Below are 25,427 nucleotides of genomic sequence, written 5' to 3' on the forward strand. Positions count from 1 at the left end.
GCAAAGAAGGAACAGGAGAAAATAATTTACAATTGTGTTATTAATTTAAAAGTAAAGTAATTTTATAACTTTTTTTCGGAACGCTATAGAAAAATAACCGTATATTAATTTATATTTTATACTACCTACTGTAGAGTTTTGACGTTGTAATCATCACCGTATAGCTTTAGGCGAAAGTGTATTCGTTACAATTAAATTAATTCAATATCATACGAGCCTTGGGCATAAACATTGTAAATGCGATACTGCAGCGTGTCGCATATATAATAAAAACGCCTAACCTGCAGTGTAACAATATGTTTAACAATTTATAAGGTTTTAAGAATAATAAATAATATAATTATATCATGAGAATATTGATAATATATTCGTGTAGGTATGTATAATAATATATGAAGGTGGCTCGATTAGTGTTGCCGCTTTCTGTTCTAAAATTCGGACATATCACGATTCGATGACTTGGGATTACCGTCCTCTACACAGATTAGGGCTAGTATATAGACGTTTAGACCTTTTATATGATTTATAAATGCATAGTTCTCAATCTGCTCCTTTATACAAGCTTTCTTTCATAGTAATTTTTATGGCGTCCTCCAAGACGGTGCGTTTGTTTCAGTATATTAACCGAATCGTAAATTACCATCGTCATCGTAGCCTTGGTTTGTATTAATGTATACAAAGAAGCATGTTTGTCTATGTGGTAAATGTTATACATATATATATGTATATATATTATATATCGTAAGCCGAACACAAACTTTGTGTCTAATGGGAATATATTGTCACCGAGTGAACAGAAATATAATATATACAGAGTACCTTCTCGCATTACTTGTTCCGGATATTATGCTTTTTTATCGTAGTAAATAATATTTTTGAAACATGATTTTGTGAATTATTCTATCGTAAAAATTACATTTGTTATTAATTATTATCAGTGAGGTTACATTTATCAGAGAAATTATTATTTAAGAGTGACTTAATTTAAAAATCTTTGTCCGTACTTATATCCAATTGATTTGATGCCCACCAGACGATTATTATGTGCCATTGCATAATATTATTATAGTATTATATAGCTACGTTTCACCACGCTTATAATGTAACGACTGCTATAAATAATATTACAATAATGTATTATTTAAATTGGATATTCTTAATATGCAAATGGATGTCAAAAAGTTAGAAAATACACAATATATTATACGAGTAATAATATATTTTAACCGTCGTCATCACTGATATAATGTAGTGACTATGGACGCAAATATAAAACGACGGCCGGGCCGGGCGCTGGCATTAATAATACCAATAATAATACGGGCGGTGTATATAATAATGATAATAATAATATATGAACTAAAGTATAAACCGACTTATTTATATTATTTGACAAGATATTTTCAGTGATGCAAACGAAAAAACGAAAAACACTGCACGATACGTGTGCGGAATATATAAATCGTTCGTGTCGTTATTTTTGCAGTGTATAATAATATATTAAATGATATCGTTTGCGTGGACGAACATATTATTATTACTATCATATCGGCGGTTTATTAAAATGTCCATTAATTATTATTCAAGCCTACATTATTATAATAATAAAATTCAATATTGTAATAGTGCTGACGACCGTAGAAAGGTCCCAGCGTGTACGTGAGTTAAACATTTTATGCGGCGGTCGGCACGCGGCTTGCGCGGGATTAAACAACGGCCTGAACGTATATAATAATATTGTGTATATGTGAGTATGTGTAATGTGTATGTATAGAGTATAATAATAATATATACTATAGACATATAGTGTCGAAACATATTCATTTAATTACTCTCGCCCATACTCTCCACTCTTATGCTCTTTATTTGTTTATGTTTTTCCTCGTATTTTTACACCATCCAACGTACTATGATACTATCGCGTAGTCACTGTCATTCAATATTAATCGAAAAACATGATGCGATATAGATACTCGCAATTTTATTATTCTCGTTGTTTATGTGGACCTAATATAACATTTTAGACTGTTTAAATAATGATGAAAATAATGTATTGTGAGTAGACGATATCTTTAATCGGTGACGTATAATTATAATTATAATATTATAATAAACCGTGGGAGAATGATGGCAACATAATCACCCCTTAAACTATCATCGTTTCAGTAAAGTATACGTGACTACGCGTATTAAATTTTTTTATTAATCCTAATTTAGTTTTTTTAAGCCAGCGATGTTATCGATTGCATAACGTGTGCAGTATACAATATATACAACATCGCAGTAGTTTTATCATAATGCGCTACAATGCAGTTCAGCTTTCTACACATTCAATATACAAACGGGCGTGCGCGCGTACACACACACACATACACAAACATAAATACACATATTGGTGAGTGTTTTTTTTTTTTAGGAAATATGAGTTTTTGTGATTGAATTTTTGTCACGAAAATTGTATTAGGTATGTTAATTATGAAATGGTCGTATATAATAGATATATATTATACATGTCATATCTGTAACAGAATTATCAAAACTTTCACAACTAGTAATTTGCATGATGTCTTGCAGTAAGTTGGTATATTGTATAGTATATAATATTATGTATTATAATTTAATCATTACATGTTATTATACAGTAATATTTTACGTGCTCTCGATGTTTTTGATCAAGAGTACACGCTTCGAAATAAACTTGTCGTGATATTATATTATTATTATGTATGATTTGCGACATGAGAACAAGGTGCTCACGTGGTTGTTGTGTACATCCTGTCTATGATTCACCATGACAATATTCCTCCACGATTTTCGGATAAAAGATAATGAATTATAGATACTTTGTCTGCAAAATTAATTTCTAAAATTGTTACTTTAGTATTTAAACGAGTTATGCATGTACTCCGATTTTGATTACTTTTTTGTGGTTCACTATACAGTGTAAGAAAATTGTGGTTTTTGCGTTGCTGATAAATACCTATTTGTGAAAAACATTATTTAAAGTCTATTAACCGCAGTAAATATAATAATATTCACGTTAAAGTTGCATATGACTATTAAATTTCAGCCCACATTATATAATGTAGATGTGAGTAGAAGATGAGCACGTCATTGCATGCATGTAAATTGTATACAAGTATAGTGTACAAAACTTGTGGACTGACAACCATTATATTATACATGCGAAGAAAACATACGTGGTGAGATACCCTGTATATTATATAATTTAAACATATATGATGTTCTTTGGCGTGTGTTCAAATTTATCGTAAAATTATATGTTCGTACATGATAATATTGAGATAATATTAAACACTATATGTATATATATTAGCGCATCCTAATGAATTCGAAATCTTATGTATGCCGTATATTAAACCGTATATCAATGTGAATCGCGTTGAATCAGGATAAAACGACATGGATTTTTACGGGGATGAACTAAATTCGTAGCTGAATAAGGGAACCGCTGTAATGGAAAATTGATCTCACACGCTCGGGTATATGCGGCATAAGGAAACCAAAGAAAAATAATAGCGTTTAAAGATGCTGAAAATATAACTATATTTATATACATACAACATTATTGTCCAATTGCAATTGGCCACATTATATGAAGACGTTATCGTGTTGTACAAAAACCTTTTATTAGACTTTAGTCACGTAATCTGCTGTTTCATCGGTTGTTTTTATTTATTTTACGTTTGAAAATTAATTTCGTTTTTGTTTTTGTTTTTTTTTGTTTTTATTTTTTTGTTATATGTGTACGTTGTGTTTATATGTACATAGTATGATTGATTAAATTAAAACTGTTGGGTGATTTTAAGTATAATTTTTTTCAGAAATCAGCATATAATAAAATCAGGTAACTGCGATATTATAGTTTCAAATATGCATGTTTAATAACCATAATTCATAATTCAAATCGATGGTTTTCTAATTATGTTTTTTTTATAAATTGAACAACTGTACTCCGTGGCTATTAATTATGTTAATAGACGTTTCGTGTCTTAGATTCGATAAATAATTAATTTTTTTAAGAATGAAAAAAATCAGTCAATCTGTCGTTGACAGTAGGTTCATCCATTAATTTGTATCTGAAAATATTTTAATCTTATTTGTCAGGTATTATTTATTAATCATCGATCTTTTAAATTCTAAACGGAAAATGGATTGGTTTTACAATGATGTGTACCTATGTGTTTTTTTTTATCCATCACCATCTTTTAAAGAAGTAAAAATGCTTCAATTTTCAATATTGAAGTTAGTTTCTGGAAAAATTTAGTTCAATTGGTAATTTGGAGGGGGTCAAAAGTAAAAAGGTCGTTCCGGCAAGTGAGTACCGCTCTGTTGTGCAATAGGGGGTCTAATGGATCACTGTAATGGATGTGTTAATTTTGAGTTTAAATAATATATCATACTATCATTGTGTATGAAAAATAATTTTGAACAAAGGCGGTCTCAGCCTAGGGTATTTATATAATATTAATATTACTACTAAATAGGTATTTTTTGGCAAAAATAAATTTCATTTTTGGTGAAAACGTTGCACTTGCAATGCTTAAATTATCAATGATGGTGTACAATTAATAATAATATAAATATGTGATACCACAGCTGTAACATATAGCTACTAGTATATAGCCAAGTATATGTGCAAACTAATGCATATATTATAGATATGTCATATTAAGTTAGAACGTTTGTGTTCCACTGTAGAACGGTATGCACTATGCACAGTGTTTAAAAAGTTTGGAAACGGTAACGTTTATCATTTCTTATTGAACATTTTTGATTTTTATTTTTGCACATAAATGAAGACCATAAAGCGCATATTTTGGAATACATTTAAAAATCTTCCCTTTTTTATTTTACGTGTAAGTCATATCAACTTTTAATTTTTAAATTACAAAAAACTATTTTTTTCTTATTCTAATAGATTTATAAGGCTATAATAATAGAATTTATAATTCTAATTTTACATGCACCATTAAAAAAAAAAAAAAAATGATTCGAAAATAAGAAAACAAATTATAAGACTGGTTTTGGTCGGAATAGTTACTTTTTGTTGCACTTAAGATACTATATTATCAAGTATAATTGCATTACTTCTTTAACCATATCATTTTATACAGTATTATTTAATGAATACTGTGCATTAATTTTGATCTCTCAAAAATACAAACACTAGATCCAATATATTAATTAATCAACATATATAAATTCATTGCAAAACATATTTGATGCGTTAACATTGAAAACTTTTTATACTCTTCGTTGTAATGAAATATGTATTATGTTTATTATAATGCATTGTTTATTATTATGATCTATTAAAAGAGGAATATTCATAAAAAAAACTCATAAAATCGTGAATTTTTTTTGGATAAACATAATAATAATACTGTTTTTATTATGTTGAAAAATATTATTAAACATTATATGGTATTTATTTAACTTATCTATTAGTATTTTAATTTCCAAAATTATGTTAACAATTAACAATCTAATGACGAAATCGTGAAATAAAATTTAAATTTTAGTGAATACATTTAAGTATTTTAGTGGATTATTAACAATATACCTTCGATAATAACTATTATCTAATATGCACGTACCTAACGTTTATCTTAATTGGACATTACAAATTCCAACTATCGCCGGGTTATACTACGAAAGTCTGTTAAGTTTTGACTATAATAATTATTATCATAATTAAAATAATTACTGACCCGAAATCAAATATATAAATGTATAATCTGTAACGTTCTCAGAATCGAACATTATAGTATTACTATGCATTCATTTGGTATTAAAGTTATAACTATATTTGAAAATCATATGTAAAATGTTGCCCAATCAACTATGCACTTTTTCTAAGACCAATTATATTTTATAAGTGTTTATTTAATATATATATATATATATATACTTTGAACTTAAAATATCATAATTGTTAATAAACGCTACCAATTTGAGATATTGTCATAAAAATAACTCCAAAAAGGGTGTTGTTGAAATGGTCTGAGTGTATATTTTACAACGCATTAAAATTATTTTAAAACTAAAATTAAATTTATTCTCAGGATCATTATTCTAATATATTTACTGTTTTTAAAAGAAAATATTTTATTCGCACCAAAATGAAAATATTCACTCTGACGTACGGTTGCCTGCAGAAGAACAACACAAATAAACCTAATATATATATTATGGCCTATATACGCATCATGGCAATTTTTTTGTTCCCGCTCTCTCTCTCTTTTTATATAATGCCATAATGGTATCATAAATCGTGCAAAGTTTTCCCCCCTAAAGTGTTGTGCGCTTTCAGGTGCTCTGAGGACTTTTGCCCTAATGAATCCACCGAACTTTTACGTGGGTTTCACTTTTACATTAAACACGCGGGAACACACACATACACACACATACACATACACTTATACACATTGAGTTTATTACGTAAATACAGTTAAAACAACCCTCCCTACTCTTTACCCTATCCAAACAAACAGGTATGACGACACCTACACCATGGGCTAATCGATAACAGGCGGGCCAACACAACACACGTGAATGGTCTCGCGGGAAATTTATTTCCCCTCCCCCGTACCTATACATCGTGAGCCTCTAACATACCACAAGTCGACTAAGAAATCTTTGAGTTTAAATCCCTGTTCTTCGAATAATAAAATTAAAAAAAGCCTAACGGAAATAATAGAAAAAAATGAAGCAAAAACAATAGCAGACATGAACGTTTTGTAGGTTTAGTTTGGATTTAAATTTATTAAACTAGGAATATACTATTAAATTGAACTAAATTTATACTTCATTATAATTATTTTTCCGTTACCAAAAAATTCTAATTTAATCTACATAATTTTTCATTATTCTTACCGAGTTTATTTCGTTATTTTTCCTTCATCGTTATTCTAGTGAATTATTATTACATCGTTTTGACAACTGTATTCATAAAAGCGTACATTATTTATTCTTCTAGATGTAGAACGGCTCGTTAGTCACGAAAAAATCCATCTGATTCGCATACATTTCTGCTACAGACGTGCGTCGTTAAGTATGTCGACGACAACAATATAGGAATTTTAACTACTACATTATACTATTTCATCGTATTACATAATATTGTTGTTTCAAAGCGATGCTTGTATAAGTCCTCTCAAATCTTTGGGTCTCGGGCTCTACAGTGATGGTTAATTTTTGACATATTACAATATAGAGTTCAATGAATATTAAAAGTCTAAATAATAACAATTTGTACCGTTTGCTGTCGCGTTTGTCACAATTGGCTGTATACTACTTGGTTGATTCGACAATCTACCGTAAAAATTATTATTCAAACAGCCTAACATTTTGGATGGGTATATACTAAACTGTATACGCGTGTGTCGTATATTATATACACACGGGAAATCATTTGCTAATTAGACGAGACGCGTTGTTTCGCAGTCGCAGTGTCCGTTTGACAGTGGTCATTACATGCTCGGAGGTTAAGTTGAGTTCAAACGCGTCGAATGCGTGTGGCAAGCTCGTCAGTGGGTGGCGAGGACATCGGAGTCGCGGAAAAACACGTGCCTTGGCATAGAGTATGAGTATAGCGGTAATGGCACATTGTTGCGGTTGTACGGCACGCGCAAATAGTCGTTGTCTGGTGATTTAATTAATTTAATTAAGATAAAACGTATAGCGTATTAGATAATATGTTGAACATATTTTGTTATTCTATGAAGTAAATTCTAGAATATTATCTGAAACATTAGAATTAAGTTTTTTTAACACGATTTTGAGTTTTTTCGTTCTCGTGAGACGAAATTACAAAAAATGGTTTCCAAATGATCCGCTGGCAATTTAATGAATAAATAGAATAGTTCCAACAAATTTCAGCGAGTTTCTAACGAAATCCAATAAATTTTTTTGAACATTTTTGGAAGGATTTAATAAAAATTTAATACTAGAGGTGTGAAGTTATAGTAGTACAACATCTCTCGTTGGATAGTCAAAAAAGGAGCTCCAACAAGTTATCTCTAAAAGTTTATTTAAATATTGTGATTTAAGTTTTAAAAAGTTCTGTTAACATTGAAACAGCAACTTCGCGAACCTGGTTATCAGTTTTTTCTAAGAGTACCGTTCAGTGTTATATGTTTACCACGGTCGGTTAGTGCTGGTTTAGAGCCTCGTTGGATTTTCCGACGAATGTTGGTGAATATTTTCCAGTAAACTAGGTTTTATAAACACAGCAGACATTACACTAAATTTCTTGAAAAAACATAATTAGTTACGATATTATCAATTTCTAACTTGTTTTTAAATAAACATATTATGTATGTATAAATATTTTCTGTTGTTAAAATCTATAATTTCTCAAAACATGACGAATTTCGACTTTAATATTATCACGAGTTGGAAATCTAGTTTTTCAAATTTAGTTTCTAAATATACACAAGTAGGTTGAAAGTCATAGTAATAAAATAGCTAACGATAAATTCTTCGTCAAAGACTTAAAATCAATTATTGGCAATATTAATTATCACTATCATATTCGGACGTAGTACAACGACAAATGAATATTTACAACTTACAAAGTTATAAGTACATTAGGTTTGATTAGAGATTATAGTTTTTATAATTATTATTATTATTATTTAGCGAATTGTGATATCGTTTTATAAAAATTTAAAAAAGAATTATTAGTTTGTTTATTTATTTAGGGCCCTCTCGATATATATCCACCCAATGGCTAATACATTGGTAAATCTGCCTCTGGGTGTAGGTACTTGCGGGTAATTGTGTTACTTTCCAATTTTACGATTTTACGGTTATTTTGTCAGTTTTATCCGTATTTGTCTCACCATCAAGTCGTTCGTTTTCTCCGTATCTGTATTATTGACATGACGGTTTTCGATCGATCTGTTTTCGCGTTGCCGTTAAGAGTGCATATTAATATATTATAATATTATAATAAAGTGTTGTGCCACGTGCCAAAATTCTTGCTGTGAATTCCGATTTATAACCAACTGCTTGAATTTAACCTTAGACAATTCTCCATATCACCTCTAAACTGTCAAAACCACGTTGTTAAATTGTTGAAGTTTAGAGTAAAGATATAGTATTCGGATTTACGTCAGTCACTTATTATATATTATTTGCAGTTTTCCTTCTAGGAATGGCAAATTTTACTGGTATAGAGCTAGATAGATAGTTCTCATACCTCATAGTATTTATCGACACAGTATACCGTAATTTATAAAAACTAAAATTAAGAGTACGTAAACGCATAACTAAGTTATGTACATAAGTATTACATTTTATATTAAAATCAAAAATTAAACTTAAATATCGAATACTATGAATCAAGAGTAAAGTTTTACAAGCCGTATTGTTAAATAGCCTAAAATCGGTACAAAAATGAATCGGTAATACATCAAAAATATGTTCAATTGATAAAAAAATGCATGATATTTATTCTTGTAATTCAGTGTCAGTTTCCTATAATCAAGTTGTTTAATTACTTTTTCGAAACCTATAGATGCTCTTATGAAAACATCACATCAGGAGTCAGAAGAGAAGATTAGAAAATGTCTCCAGCATATTATGTAAAAATTAGACCATTGATGTTTTTGTTACTTACTCGTATTTTATTAATATAAAAGATACATTTTGAACAAAGAAAATTCTACGTTAGTACACCGTAAACTATTGACATATAATCGCTTTAGTTTTTTCAATAATTTTAACTTTTTGTTTCTTGGTTTGCAAATAACTTTCAAACCAGTTAAGCATTAGTTCTTAATACCAAATGAAGTTAGTAGATTAATAAGTATGGAATGGTCAACAGGTTCAAACACCTTAACTGTGTCTAGAAATATTGCGAGTGTTATTTACCTTTATCAAATGACTCATAAATTAACTTAGATGCACTATAAAGGGAATTTTACGTCCTAATATCTGATTTAAAACCCAATCGTTGTTTTGAGAGAAGTTCAAACTTTTCTAAATAAGATATCAATCTTCTTTTTAAAAATATTTTAGAAAAATTACATGACTCAAAAATAGGCCTATAATTGTTAATAAATTGTTTATTTATATTTTTGTACAAAGGTTTAACTATTGCTAATTTAATTTAAAAATAATTTATATTTTACACATTGATTGTGGATGTTAAAAGGCTAACATACTATTAGCTTCACATTTCAAAATAGATACACTATTAAACCTATTAGCCGTTTCGTCTTTCAGTTTTATTATAATTTGAATAACCTTTGATTCGTTTATAATTTAATCAAAACATTTAAAATATAATTCAAATAGTTAATTTGTTGAATCATCTATACAATCAAAATTAGACGTAATACTATTTGCAAGATTTTTACTTATGTCGTGAAAAATATATCAAATAGATTAAACACTTTGATTGGGTTTTCGTTAGTATCAATAATATTATTACTATCTTTAACTATTTTAATTTTATCATTGTCATGTTTTTGAAGACTACAGTTTCTTTAATTAAATTCCACGTAAATTTTGGGCTATTGGGTTCTTCATTAAATTTTTTTTACAAAAAATAGTTTTATCAACAACACTAAGGCAACTAAATACACATAAAATAGTTAAAAAAAATCAATAATTTATAGATAATAATATATATAATAACGTATAGTATAATAAGTACATTTTCAACTGGTCCAAATTACTTTGATTTTAAATAAAAATGTATTTATTTCAAAGGCGAAATAAACAAAACTATATGACAGATAAAATACTGAGTCTAATAATGAACATATTCATTTCTTGGTTTCATCAAAGTAGGTTCATCCTTATAGTGTTTAAAACCGACTGACGCGCTGTTTTAATGTAAATAATTTACAAACGTTATTACGTATTTGCTTAACTCTCATCTGTTGAAGCGTGATCGTTATATTTATTGAGGATATTTTTATAATGTTTACAATCATATGTAAATATTATATTATTAAACGCAGTCACCTTTTGTAAACCGTAATTATTGGTTTTCAGCTTTAATAATATATATTTACATAGTATTACGTACCTTTTCACAATTATTCTATAATAACCAAAAATTACTCAATATTCAGCTTGATAATTTTGGATTGAAATGTAGTTTTTGGAGATAAAATATTACTGAAAAAAAATGCTGAAAAATGTGAAATGTTTTATAATATACATTTATTTAGTGAAAAAAAAATACAATTATTTTAAATTATACGAGTACCTATTTAATATAATAAGTTTGCATATCCCTTGTGTTGGAGGTAAGAAATAATTAAATTAAATAGTAATATATTAATTATTAAATAATGTAGCCGTTTATCCTCTAACAGACTTGATAATAATAATTTAATATACGAGTAATATATATATATATATATATATATATATTGCAGTGAATAATAATAATAATAATAATATTTATTGGCACCAAATTAAAAATTAAAAACAATTTATGAGTAACAAAACAAAAAAAATACATTTAAATACATTGGTTTTCTTTTCAAAAGCTGAGCTTGTGGACAATTGAAGGAAGTGGTATTTCGTGGGTGATTTTCTCGTACATTGTTAGACTTAAGACTTGGGTTAACAGGTAAATTGTGATTATTTATGTTTAGTTTCTTACTTTAGTTTCTAGAGATTTTTGTAAATTACATATATCTTGTACTTCGTATTGCCGGAGCAGAGTACACATTTCTTTATATCTTGGCGTGAGTTTGAAAAGACTGAAGAGGTGTAATTGTCAACGCAATGGACACATAATCGGTAGCTATAACCGAAATAGGCTTTAATGTGACCACACTTTTGGAAATGTTGACATTGATTGATGATCTTGGGCTTATGGGGTTCTACTACTTTGATTTTTATATACAACAACCTAAGACGAAAAATCTCATTCGAGTGGTTTGGATCGACAAAAAAGAGCGGTAAAAGAATTTTTATGAGTCTATGAATAACTTTTCTAACTTTTCTAACTTCATATAGATGGAGTTAAAGTTTGATTTTAAAATGAAAGTTGAAGTAAACCGTAATGGTTACTGCCCGTATCGGAACTATATGTACAGTGTACACTAACCATACGGTGATAGTGGACTGTAATTTTTATGAGACACGGAATGTCAGAAGAATATAGACTACCTATAGGAAATGTTATGAACAGTATAGTTTACTTAATAATAAATAAATAGTCGTGATACGATGTATTCATAATAAATAATGATTATAATTCAAAGAAAAATAGTAATAATAATTAATAATAATATGATAATAAATTTATCGGGTTAGGATAGTGATTATCGTATAGAAATGTTATAACCTTAGATCATATACTACCATATTCTGATTGGTTAATCAAGTATCGCATTGTTAAGAATAAAAAAAAATACTAGTCTGACAATATAATATTTTATTATCAGCGATTTACGCATGCGCAGTAATAACCAAGACTAGCATTTACGGTCATTTTGGAATCAAATTTAATACACAGGCATATATGGGTATGGCCACATCTATAGTACATTAATTATATGATCTAAATTCTAAGGTTTTAACAACACTAATTAGGCGTACAATAAAAAGGTAAGGTAAAATATAATGTTAAATATAAAATATTTTTAAGCCTGTTCTATTAGATAAAACATGTACTTCCAATAAAACACAATGCATTAAAATTGTATAATATGTCACTGTAAAACAGTGTTTCGTACGGTTACTTAGTCCTTACGTGGGTTCAACGAATTGTCATGACTGTTACCCGTGGCATAATGTAACGAAAATTCATAAATTATTATGCAAGTGCTCTATTCCATTCATGTCATCGTAATAATTTACATTACTTGTTTGAAATTATTTAATGCACTTAAATATAATTTACTCGTATAATGCACCGGAAGTATATATTCAACTTTATACGACTTCAAAATTCTTGACTATATTACAACATTATAGAATCCATTTTTAGATTTTTTTATTATATAAATAGATAATTATTATATGCGTATAATATTAATACTTTTGCGTAAATATAGTGAATGGTTTGCTACGAGTTATTATAATATTGTTTGATTTTGTGTTTTTGCCCAGTATATCATAAGACTTCAAAACAAGAATGTTTTGTAAATTGATAATTTATTTCATAATAATATGATATAAAATATATTATAATATTCTTATTAAACACGTTACACGAGCTCAATCCAATAAAAAAATACTGAAATGATATAAGTTTATAATGATGAAAGTACATAGTACACAGTTTACAATATATTATTGTACGAAGGAAAAATATTGTATTATATTGTTGTATAAATAATAATATTATTCAAAGAGATATAAAATAATATATTATATGTATTTAGATTTTTTTTTCAGTTGTCGGCGTGTCAACAATGAATAACCATTGACAAATATATATTAATGAATAAAATCATATGAAGTTGCTATCTAAAAACATGTGTACATCTAAATAACTATACGGCTCATAAAATAGAGGATATAGAAATGCATGGTCTTGCACTAAAACAGGGAATATAAAACCAAATTGTTAATTTCTTAGAAAACAACTGCAATATAGTGCAAAATTATTATTATTTTTTTTCTGTGAATCATTCTTTTTTATTTTACCCAGTTTTGAATATTGGAATAGGAAACTTTTTTCTTCGCCGAGATTGATATAATTACATATTAATATTCGTGGAAAAAATTGTGTATTACACATATATTTATATAAATGTATGGCATAAAAAAAACATGTATATGTGTAATTATTTTAAAATATTCTTTTAATAAGAAAACAAATGTTTAATTCCATCATTTTTATATTCATATATATCTGCTACAATCAGCTTTAAAGCTACGCGGCCTACCAAGTGCTACATATGTATACAATTCTATCTGCAGCCTATAAAGTACACTGTATTAGACAAATAGGTGTGTGGTACACAGAATGATATACGTGTAAGAAATCGTTTTGAAAATTTGCTTATTATACTTTCACACGCATAATCAGAATACACCTATATTTCTTTTATCATTTGCACTCTCGGGTATATTATATACGGATATATACGAACTTGATTCCAGTTATTGTTATTTCCTTGCATTTTGTTACCTTGCGTGATGAATTTTGATAGGTATTCTCTCCAACGCGCCCCTTGTTCAGTGATATTGGATTTTTTTTTATATTATACTCTATATACACACACACACACACACACATATTTGTGCTAGCACGTGTTTTTTTACAACGTTTGAGGGTGGCGGAGTTCACCGAACAGCGAACTCTTATCTATAGTATATATATATATATATAATCGTACTGTACGTCTATAAGTCGTGTAATAAGAATACTCTGATCTACCCCATATGGAATATGATATGATATTTTTTGGTCGATTTTTGCACTACAGTTGGAAAGTGAAGAAATTTTGATAGACGCTTGAAACGTAAAAACTATACTTCACACTTCAGTTATATATATTTTACATAAAATGGCATAATTTTAATTGAACCAAACCTGAGGTGACTAGAAGAAAATTTCTGTTTATGCAAGAAGTACTTTTGGTACGAATGATGACAAAAAAAGTATAAATGCAATTGAGTGGTAATTTATTATTATACCCGAAATCCATTGAATTAAATCGAATACATTAGCGTTGATTTTATGCTTATTCAATCAGGTGGTGAATATAACACGTAGATTACATGTTGAATAAAAGCCCGATCGATCGGTGAAAACCGTATCCATGTGATTCGCACAGTCTCTCAGTTGTAAGGACTTACTTACGCGTGCCCGCGTGTGATGTGATTGCCGCTGACGCAAGTGATACACAATATTATAATGTATTATTCATGTTCGGAGGCTTCGATGATGTAAATATCACGTAAATATACTGTATAATATATATTATGCACGGTAGTGTTAAACAAATATTCTGTGTGACGGACCGACGAGCTGTCGAAATTATGCGGGTAAAACTTCCGGGGAGAGACGATGCGGCAGTGGTCTTCCGAGAGCTGTCGTCAAGGTGAAGTCTGCTCACCACTGACAAGTGACGTGTTGAAAATAGATAGTTTGCATTTTTTTATTTTTCTCTTGTCCCTACCCGTTCCACAGTACATTCGATAACCCGGCAAAAAGCTACAATATATAGTGAAATTCCATGTTGCAAGCCTTTAATCTATTCATCACGTGTTGTACGTATATATATATATATATTATATGCATAAAATACGTAGTATGTGTGAGTATGTCTAGTTTAGCATAGTAGAGGAAAAGTGGTGGCACATAGTTACGTGGCAAACTGTCAACCAGCCGATAGAAATTTCTATGGGAAAACAGCTATAGCTGATGATAACGCTCGTCGTCCTTTTGTCCGACAAATTCCTCTGACAAAAGACCACTAGCAGTTTACGTCATAATAGTATTTACTCGCGATACTCACGATCGTCCTCACACTCATATAATATAATAAAAAATATTATGATGATTTCTACACAAATCATTATGTTATATATATTAATATTAAAAGGATATCTCAATATATTCATATATCCTCCGTTTGTTTTCGATGTATTTGCATATCACGTTTGATTCAAATCAGTGTAAAATGTAAATCGAATAATTTTGAGAGTAAAAGTAGAGTAGTAATAATGTAAATTAATGATAATATTCTAAATACAGCGTATAAAAACGTTTTATCAACGGCACTGCTGCAATAGCAAAATATTACAATGGTTTTACCCAAAATAAAGTTTTTACGTTATAATAAATACCTATAATCAAGGACATAACTGGGGGAGAGTTTAGGGGTTCGCCTCTTCCTTTTTTCAGTTACGGCCTTGCCTATGATAAAAGCAAAAATAAAAATACATCTTTGTACGTGACTAATAATCTAATTACTTCTAAACAGTCATTAGTAATTTTTAAAAATTACTTTTAAAGATTTATAGAAATATTTGATTTTCGAAGTTCAAACTATCGTTAATAAATATAAATAACTATAAATAGCATTAAATCTTGCAGATTATTCTTCAATACTACCGTAAGACCTATTCCTCTTGCCGATTTATTTTTTGTAAACCAAGTCTGATGGTTGAATAAAGTTCAGTTCTATACGACACTTTTTTCATAATTTATTTTACAAATGTTTTTCTGTTTCTTGATAGTTACCTTTTATTTATAATTTAATCTGCCGATACATTTCTACTATTCTTCTATGTCCCTTTATTATTATGGTTGTATTTATATATATATATATTTTTTTTTTACAAAGCCTTTACCTATCAAAGACTGCTTCTTTTGTTAGTTGTAACTATAGTTAAACCCGCAGAATCGCAATTTTCTAGAAACTATTTTTTGAAAAGAAAGATCAAAAAACATAAAGTATCATTGTGCCACAATCGAATTACTGACAAAATTGGTATTTTTATAAATTGGATGTTTCGAAATAACTATAATCTATTTTGGGAAATATAACAGTCAAAAAGTATTACCTAGTATAATAATATATACATGTACACACATTTATATATTATATACATTTTATAACGATTGGTATTTTGTGAATTTTGTACCTATATTGTAGAAAAATTTAAAATTTATTTTCAGTATTACGTAGATTTATATTTTTTTAAATTTTTTAAGAGAAATATGCAATCTTTACAAAAATGACACAATACGTTTATGTAGAGAGAATAGGTAAAAAAATATACACTCAATTATTTTTTTTAAGAAGCAGCCCAGTAAAAATACTTAGCTTGGAGGTGAAAAAAATAAGAGGGGGAAATCATGAAAAAAAAAATAGAAAAGAAAAATCATATGGCTTAAAGCATATGATATTTACACCATTTTTTTTTCAATCGACAACAAGGATTTTTAGGAAACGTTAAATAATTTGATATTTTTAGGTTTTCATGGTTATTTATAATAGTGATAAGAATGGTTTTTAAATCACTGAAGATTCTTCATTAATTGTTTTGATAAGTCGTTGTGATAAATTTTATTTGAAACGTATGGAGGAGTGTTAGTTATTTTAAGTAGGGTGATAAACTAGTAATTTTAAATTGTATTATTTTAACTGTACCTCAAAATTATAGACCGTTCTCATTGAAAGAAAAAGTGAAGGAGATAGAATCCTGAAGTTTAAATAGTGGACCAGATTTATATTTAGTTAATATAATACATTATGGAGTATGAGTGAAGTTATTGTGTTCACAATATGTACACATCACACATTAATATTTTTGTAATTATCAATTATCATTAAAAATACGTTAATATTTAATTTTTTAAATTATTATAAGTGAATTAACCAAACACTGGCTTATATTCATTATCATTTTAATATTTTTGACGCTTGAAAAATAGATATACAATATGGCGACTACATTATATTACGCAAGCGTTGATAAAAAATAAAAAAATACTGTCAATTGGCTGAAAAATTATCATCACAAGTGGCTATAGGTTAGTGGGTATTTAATAATTTCCATGATTTTTACGAATATAGTGTTTGAAACAAGTGGTATACTTAAATAATATAACTGATTTAAGCTAAATAATGTTGTCGTTATAAAAGTGTTAATTTATCCCTCTCCGCCGCTGTTCATAATAATTTGATGCTCATATTGTGTTATTGTGGCTATTTCTTCTATCTACGAAAATATGTTTAATATTATGTATTTTACATAATTCACTCCTACATAATATCATATATTATATTATATAATATAATAATACATTTTATTTATAATTATAAATACACCCATACAATTATAAATAATGAAAATATTTAAAATAATTAAATATGCAGACAACTTGATGTTATGTATTTATCCTTGCACGTAATAAAAATATAAATAATGCATTTATATAATTTACTGTAATTCATGATATGTTGTGGACTTTGTTATGCTGTATGTACCTATACCAAGATTGTATACTAACTACAGAGTACAGATACTATAATATACATTTGTATATTACCGGGCACTGGGCAGTGGACGTAGATCGTAGCAGTCATACATTAGTTGTACCAGTACATAAACATTAGAGTTTAATGATTAGACAGTTTCATTATTTCTTGACTTAAATTCGATATTTTTTTGATAAAATGTATCTATTCTAAATTAATAATTTTCTTATTCACGTAAAATATACACATTTTATGAATAGATTATCATGAATTCAAAATGAATATAATTTACGTATTTCTATCATAATGTAAGTCATCTCCTACAATTAAAGTAAAATTATATAATTATTAAACCAACATAAAATTCATAAATAATTCGATTTATGACCAATTTACATATTTTTCTGTATTTAATTTTAAATCAGTGACATACAAACTATTAAGGGAGAGGAAGTATTAAGTATTAAGGAAGTAGGTACCCAAAAATTAGATGATGCCATTGGCTAGGTCACTGTAATGGATGTGTTAAATTTAATTCAATAATAAATCATTGCAAAATATGAAAAACGATTTTGAGCAGAGTCGGTCTGTCAATCAGTATTATAATATAAAATTATTATTTTTTGTTTAAATATCTTATTTTGTTAAAATGTATCTTAAAATGTTTATTGCGAAAATATCGTACTTGTTTATTAGCTATATATATAAATATTAAATGCGTTAAAAAGAATCAAAATATTTAAAAAATTATACCACGTTAAGGAAATTATAATACAAACACTTTATAAAGATTTAAAGTATTTACGGTTATTTATTTTTTAATTATTACAACATATAAGAAAATCGTTTCATGAGTAATCGGTATTTTAAGCGTGATATTCACTTTCGTATAAATTACTTTAGATGCTCATAAAAAATGTTTGCGGAATTACACTTAATTATTTTTAATTTAAACATTAAACATTTATGAGAAATCTTATATTCGATTTTAAAATTTTATAGGTATGAATATTAAAATTTTTGTGAATTTATAATCACAAAATAATTTACTAATTTTTACGATTTTGACCAATCTCATCGGAATACTAATTTTAAGTACTTATAAAATATATCATGACTATGTATTTCGATATTTCTTTATTGATTTACAAAAAACTTACAAGCATTTTTTCTACTACAGACAATGTATATATATATAAAAAATAACACATTGTAAAAATTCAGTACATTAAATTTTCTTAGAATCTAAAATTGAATTTATTAAAATGTGTAGCGTAGGTAGGTATATATTATATGTGCATAAAGTTTAAATTTACAACTGTATAAACATATTAATTGACCTTAATTTTTTTAACATAATAGTAAACTTTAAAGAAGTTTTAAAACTTAAAAAAAAATTGTTAACAGCCAAAAAATATAAACAATTGTGAAAAAGAACCTGAGTCGTAAACCCAATACAAAACTTCTTTGTTTCACACAATGTCTAGTTAATAATATAATCAATTTTTTAAAAAATTTCTCCAATGTGGATTTTAATTTGGTACTACACAAATATATATGCAATATTTATAGGTCCTACAGATTCACCATGAAATGGTACCTAAAATATTAGTATGTCGTATAAAAGTTTTATATCACACATAACCATCGATCCGTGGAGAATTACTTAAGATAAACGATATATTTTCTTACAACTCGGATAGACGCTAACTGCAATATATCGTGCAGTAATATCTTAACGCAGTGTCGCGTGCGTGAACGATTTTCCTTTAATGTAATTTCCGTTGTATTTTACCGAATTTGTCGTTATATGCGTGATATGTATTTTATTATGCTGAGCAGGTTTTTATGTCTTTTCGTTCGTGAAAAAATAGGAAATGTGTTATCGCGTTTTACGTACCGGACCTGAGTTCTGGCAACCAAACCTCAAAAATACGTGAACCTTCCTTATTTTTGGATTTTTTTATTTGTCCTGTCTCGTACAAAATTGATTTTACCATAAAAGATCTGTCATTGTCAAATAAATCGGTTACCTGTTTTTATAATTAAGATAAATTTATCGAATTCCTAAAAATTATATTTACGCATTGCAGCAACCAAAAATATTAAATATTTCGATGTACGTTATCACTGGACGACTTTATTTTCGCATTTTTTTTTTGACAACACCTTTACGTTATCGTTTGTTTGGTCCGTTGTTTTAAGTTATGTTATAAAAGTCCAATTACAAGACGATTCATTCTTCTCTTTTTCTATACACCAATAATAAATAATAATATTATAATGTAGTTCAAACGAATTTTCGTTTAAGTCCATTGTTTTACTAGTCCATTAATAAGGTCATCACGGCTATCACCACTCTAACCTCCTCCGTCAAAAGTGCTGAAGTAGCAGGGTACAAGTACCTGCAAATAATTGGTTTTCTTACTTCTTGTTGTTTTTTTATTGACTGACAGAGTTTTCAATTTTTTTTTACATCGTCTCGTAATATCACAAATGTGTGAAAAATTCATATACTTCTAAAAGTCATTATATCTTTCTCTTACCTATATACACATATTTTGAATTTATTTATTATTAAATGTACAAACGATTTTTTCCAGTCGATACGTATTTGAGTATAATGTAATATTTATATTATTATCAAGTATTATTTATTATTGAACTTTATAATATTTTGATTTGTTTGGTTCCATTAGCCAAAACTGTGGTAGAGTTTGTTTATACTCTTGTCGCTTTCAATGTTAGTTTTATTTTTTATAATAATATTAAATAGGTAATACCGGAAACAAAATAATCTAAAAATTCTAAACAATGTATCACAAACATTTAAATAAATTATTTTAAATCTATAATTAGCTATAACTAAAAACTAATTAATTAATAAAAATAATAATAATCAATAAATACAACAAATATCGTCGTTGTCAGTATAATATTAAATTTAAAATTAAAATTAAATATATTATTAAATGAAGATAAACTTTTTACAAAATTATACCTATCAATTTGTTTGTCGTTATATAATCCGATTTTTTTAAATTATACATTGCATATTAGGTTTTGGTTGAGTTCTAATTATATTACTTTTATTAAGCATAATATCGTTAATATTATAATAACATTATTATTTTTTTAAATTGTTTAATAATAATAATATTTTTTTTTTTTGTTTAATATGAAGTATAATATCGTTATATTTAATAAAAACAAATGCATTTGTAATAAATGTATAATCATGTACTCTGTACTATTCATCAATACTAACCGGTTTATTGACTTCTATATGAATACACATATTTATACAGCATATTGTGGATTTAGATAAGTGACTTTTGCTAAAATGTCATTCGTCCGGTCCTATATACATGTGTACGTGTATTAATTTAACCCTCGAAAATCCAGTTATAGCTAGGCAATGCTGTTAAATCAGAATATCGGTAAGGGTACTCATCTATAATATTATACTACTAGGTATATATATTTATGCACTGGTGGCAGTAGACCAATTACATATTATACTCACTATATACGTGCATAGTATATAAATGATATTTATCAAAATGCATCGTGAATATGGTATTTGTATGTAGGCTACTCATACCAATCGTATTCTGAAATATATTATTATTAATAATCGAACTTAATTATTGCGTGATCTGTAATGTAATACGGGCGTACTTTACACCACAGCAATACGTTAAAAATTGATATTTATTTTAATAACGATATAATATACAAACGAGAGACCAGTCCTACATTGTCATAAAACAAGCCTAGTCATTATTAATATTGTATTATCAATTATCATGAAATGGATTTTATAATTCATATTATTTAGTGCCAACACAGTTGATAGTACATTGTATACTATTATACAATTGACTATTGAATTAGTGATTCATTTTGTCTATCACGATTACCTCTATTTTTACTTTGAGCATAATATACATTTATTCATTATAGTTATTTTGGAATAAATAGGTGTACTTAGGGTCCATATTTTAAATTACTCAGATTGTGTATGTTATTTAAAGAGAAAATATTATTTTTTTTTTTTCAAATAAAAACCACATTTTTTAATACATGTATAGTAGATATTTCATTTGACTATTTTAATATATCTTAGTCAAAATTTTAACCAATGGTTTTAAATTATTATAATTTATGTGATTTGGATAATCTTCATAATATTTGTTTTTATATTAACAACACACACTTTTTTATATAATACTTATTCTTGTTATTATTATACTCGAATATCTATTACATTTATACATTTTATAAAATTCAATAAATTAATAATATTCATTATTATATTGTCCAATCATCATAAAACTCATATTGTTGAAATCTTTTTAATAACTTAAAAACTGATTTGTTTGATTTAGAATATTTAGATGCACAAACATCACAGAAATATTCACTTGAAAAGTTGCTATAAAATTCCAAATTGAGCTATTTGATAATATATTACGTCAATGCACGTAATACAGTAAATCGAAACGTGGTTTGAATATTATAATAATGTTATGTTCTACAATAATATTATTATAGTTATATGTACCCATATTGCCTATTCAACGCGCCGTGTTATTAATATTGTGTTGTAAAAAAAGGTTGGCTGAGACAGTGACCAACTAGTTTATTGCGTGGAACTTGTTTTGCTGTACTCAACGCGGATATTTATCAATATTCTAAATTGAAACTATTGAAAAAATGCATATCTAAAATAATAAACATTCTGTCTGTACTATTCGTTCATATTAGGTTTGTTGTATGCTTCTATTACTCGTATACACTGGCACGTTAGTTATTTATAATTATAACGTTATTTGCATAGTTTCACGGACCTCTTCGATAATGATTTTTACCATTAAAATATGCATAATATATATGTTATAGAAATAATTATATGTCATCCGAAATTCAATCTATATAAAAATAATAATAACATCTCGATGATTTCACGTGTTATATTTTATAATACAGGTTCAAATTGTGTGCTATTATTGTTGATTGCATTTTTATATTATATAACCACCAAAACAATCATCGATATGGCTGTCCATCACTATATTCTCAAGAGTTTTCCTTTCTATATTTCGTTTTATACTCTCGTGTTTATATGTATTATATATTTGTACATACTGAACTATATATATCTACGCGTATATAGTGTGTAGTTATTACTTATTACCACCTATATATATATATAATTTCATTCGACCCGGCTTGGGTGTTAATTGGAACACGTCCCGAGATAGATCTGGCTCGTCCGAGAAAAGACGAGAAAAGTTTTCTTTTGATTTATACAGAGAATATTTGTTGTTTTTCGAATTTACTGAAATTATAACATGACAAAACGCTTGCGCTGCAATACGCACGCGTACACACACATAAACATCCAAACAACGATAGTAGAACTTTTTGAAATATTGAGACGTATAATTGTAAAAACAATAGTTTAACTCCCCCAACGTTTATTTGACTTCGGGTTTCATATAGTTCTCCACTTCTATTAATATTTCAAAGTACATTTTGATTTAACCAATGGATGTGCTGCTGGTGGTAACTGTAAACTCGTGATACGTCCTTACAAATCTCCGTCATCGTTTCATCCTCAGCAACGTCATATATAATATATTTTAAGAAGCTACACCTTGACTTTTGCCCTACTTAATCATTTAAATTTGTTTATATACTCGTATTTTATGTGTGATGCATTCAGATTTATATTCGAGGTAATACACTTTTTATTCCTACAAAATCTTTTCAATTTATTACGCGAGAACCATAAATAACTCTCACCAGTGTCTTCCCTGTTCGTTTTATAAATATTATTATTAACTTATTATAATAATTATTCATTGAAATAAAAAGTATAAAATATTTAATACAAGATGACTTTTATTTTATCAAGATCCAACTAATATTTTATTCACTATTTTTTATAACTTTTATAAAAGGATATTTACAATTTTTTTCATAATTCAATTATGCTTATTCTTAAAAGTTAAAATAAATGAGATCGTATAAACTTTGTATAAGACTTTTTGTGGTTCATGAAAAATATATTACACTAAAATTTCCATTACATTTATAATTATTTTATTTTATTTATGTCTTGAGTGAACTGATAGAAATATTGTTGATTTTATCATAATGATTTTATTTCCTATACACATCTATTAATTAAAGGGTATTTATATGTACTTTATTACCTTATAGTAGTATTTTTATTTTTTTTTTATTTCCCAGTCAAATATACTGGATGTTAAAAAAGAAGGTTTATATGTAGGTATTCAGCAACAACTCTTGTGTATAAACATGGGTTCAATAGAATCGATTCATGTATTATACTTAAGAAGCTTAGCCCTAAGAATCGATATTTATATGATTTTCAAATTATTTCAATTTAAACGTCGCCCCCAGAACCTAACACAACTATGTGGATTTATTGTGAAATTATTCTGCTTATATAGAATTTAAATTGTATACATAATATATTATTCATATAGCAGTAACTATCTCTTAAGCTAAAAAGAGTCTCATTATTAAACAAATATAGCTTGTATGTTTAATGAAAAACGGACATGATTTCGAACCAATATAAAGTATATTCATAAAAAAATGAATATTTCTATCACTGAAACATAAATATTTATCTAAATTAGGTATTAATGTTGTTTCTATCATTTAAATAAAATTAATTATACATTTGTGTTAATTCATTATTAAATTTAAAACCATTACTTATTACTTAAAAAAAAAAAAAAAACAATTTTATTTAAAACTTAATATGATAAACTAATTTAATACATTGATATTTTGTCTTAAATTAATATGTCTTAAATCTAATTCATTTAAATTATGACAATTCATTCCAATTATATTCTTAATATAATAGAATATTTGGCATTAAAACTACCATTCATTTTAATAGAAACTAAAAAAATTTAACTTTAATAAGGTATTTAACATATATAAACAATTTAAATGCAATTAAAATATATAAATAGTTTTAATTTATAAATTAATTCCACATAATGAATTAGTAATACTCACGAAATTGATGTATTGTTTTTATAATAGATGGTACATTATTAAATGTATAAATAATTGTTTCAACTCAGTTAATTTTATTTTTTATATAAAAAGTAAACGCAGAGGGAAAATTAAGTCAATTTTAATTTACAAATGAAATAACATGATTCTATACTAATATAAAAATATTATCTTATTCAAAATGTAATGTATAACCGAATATTATAAAATTTATTTTTTTTACTCTGCATTGTTTGTTTTTGCGTTTACCGTGTTACTTTTCAAATCAATAAATAAGTCAACATTTATTTCCCAACATTCATTAATTTAATTATCTGTTATGTGTTTACTATACATTAACGTACAGTCAAACAGTGGTGAGGTTGAAATTGTTTGATGTAGCAGTAGTCAGTGTTTGAATACGGTAAATATAATATC

General features: G+C 27.1%; 1 protein-coding gene across 14 annotated transcripts in view; it reads left to right on the forward strand.

Annotated features, from left to right (window-relative positions):
* LOC132921992 (uncharacterized) overlaps positions 1-25,427 on the forward strand; it is a 302,827-nt gene that overhangs the window by 88,184 nt on the left and 189,216 nt on the right. The window lies entirely within an intron of this gene.

This window comes from Rhopalosiphum padi, chromosome 2 (genome assembly GCF_020882245.1).
Source record: "Rhopalosiphum padi isolate XX-2018 chromosome 2, ASM2088224v1, whole genome shotgun sequence".
NCBI classification, from domain to species: Eukaryota; Metazoa; Arthropoda; class Insecta; order Hemiptera; family Aphididae; genus Rhopalosiphum; species Rhopalosiphum padi.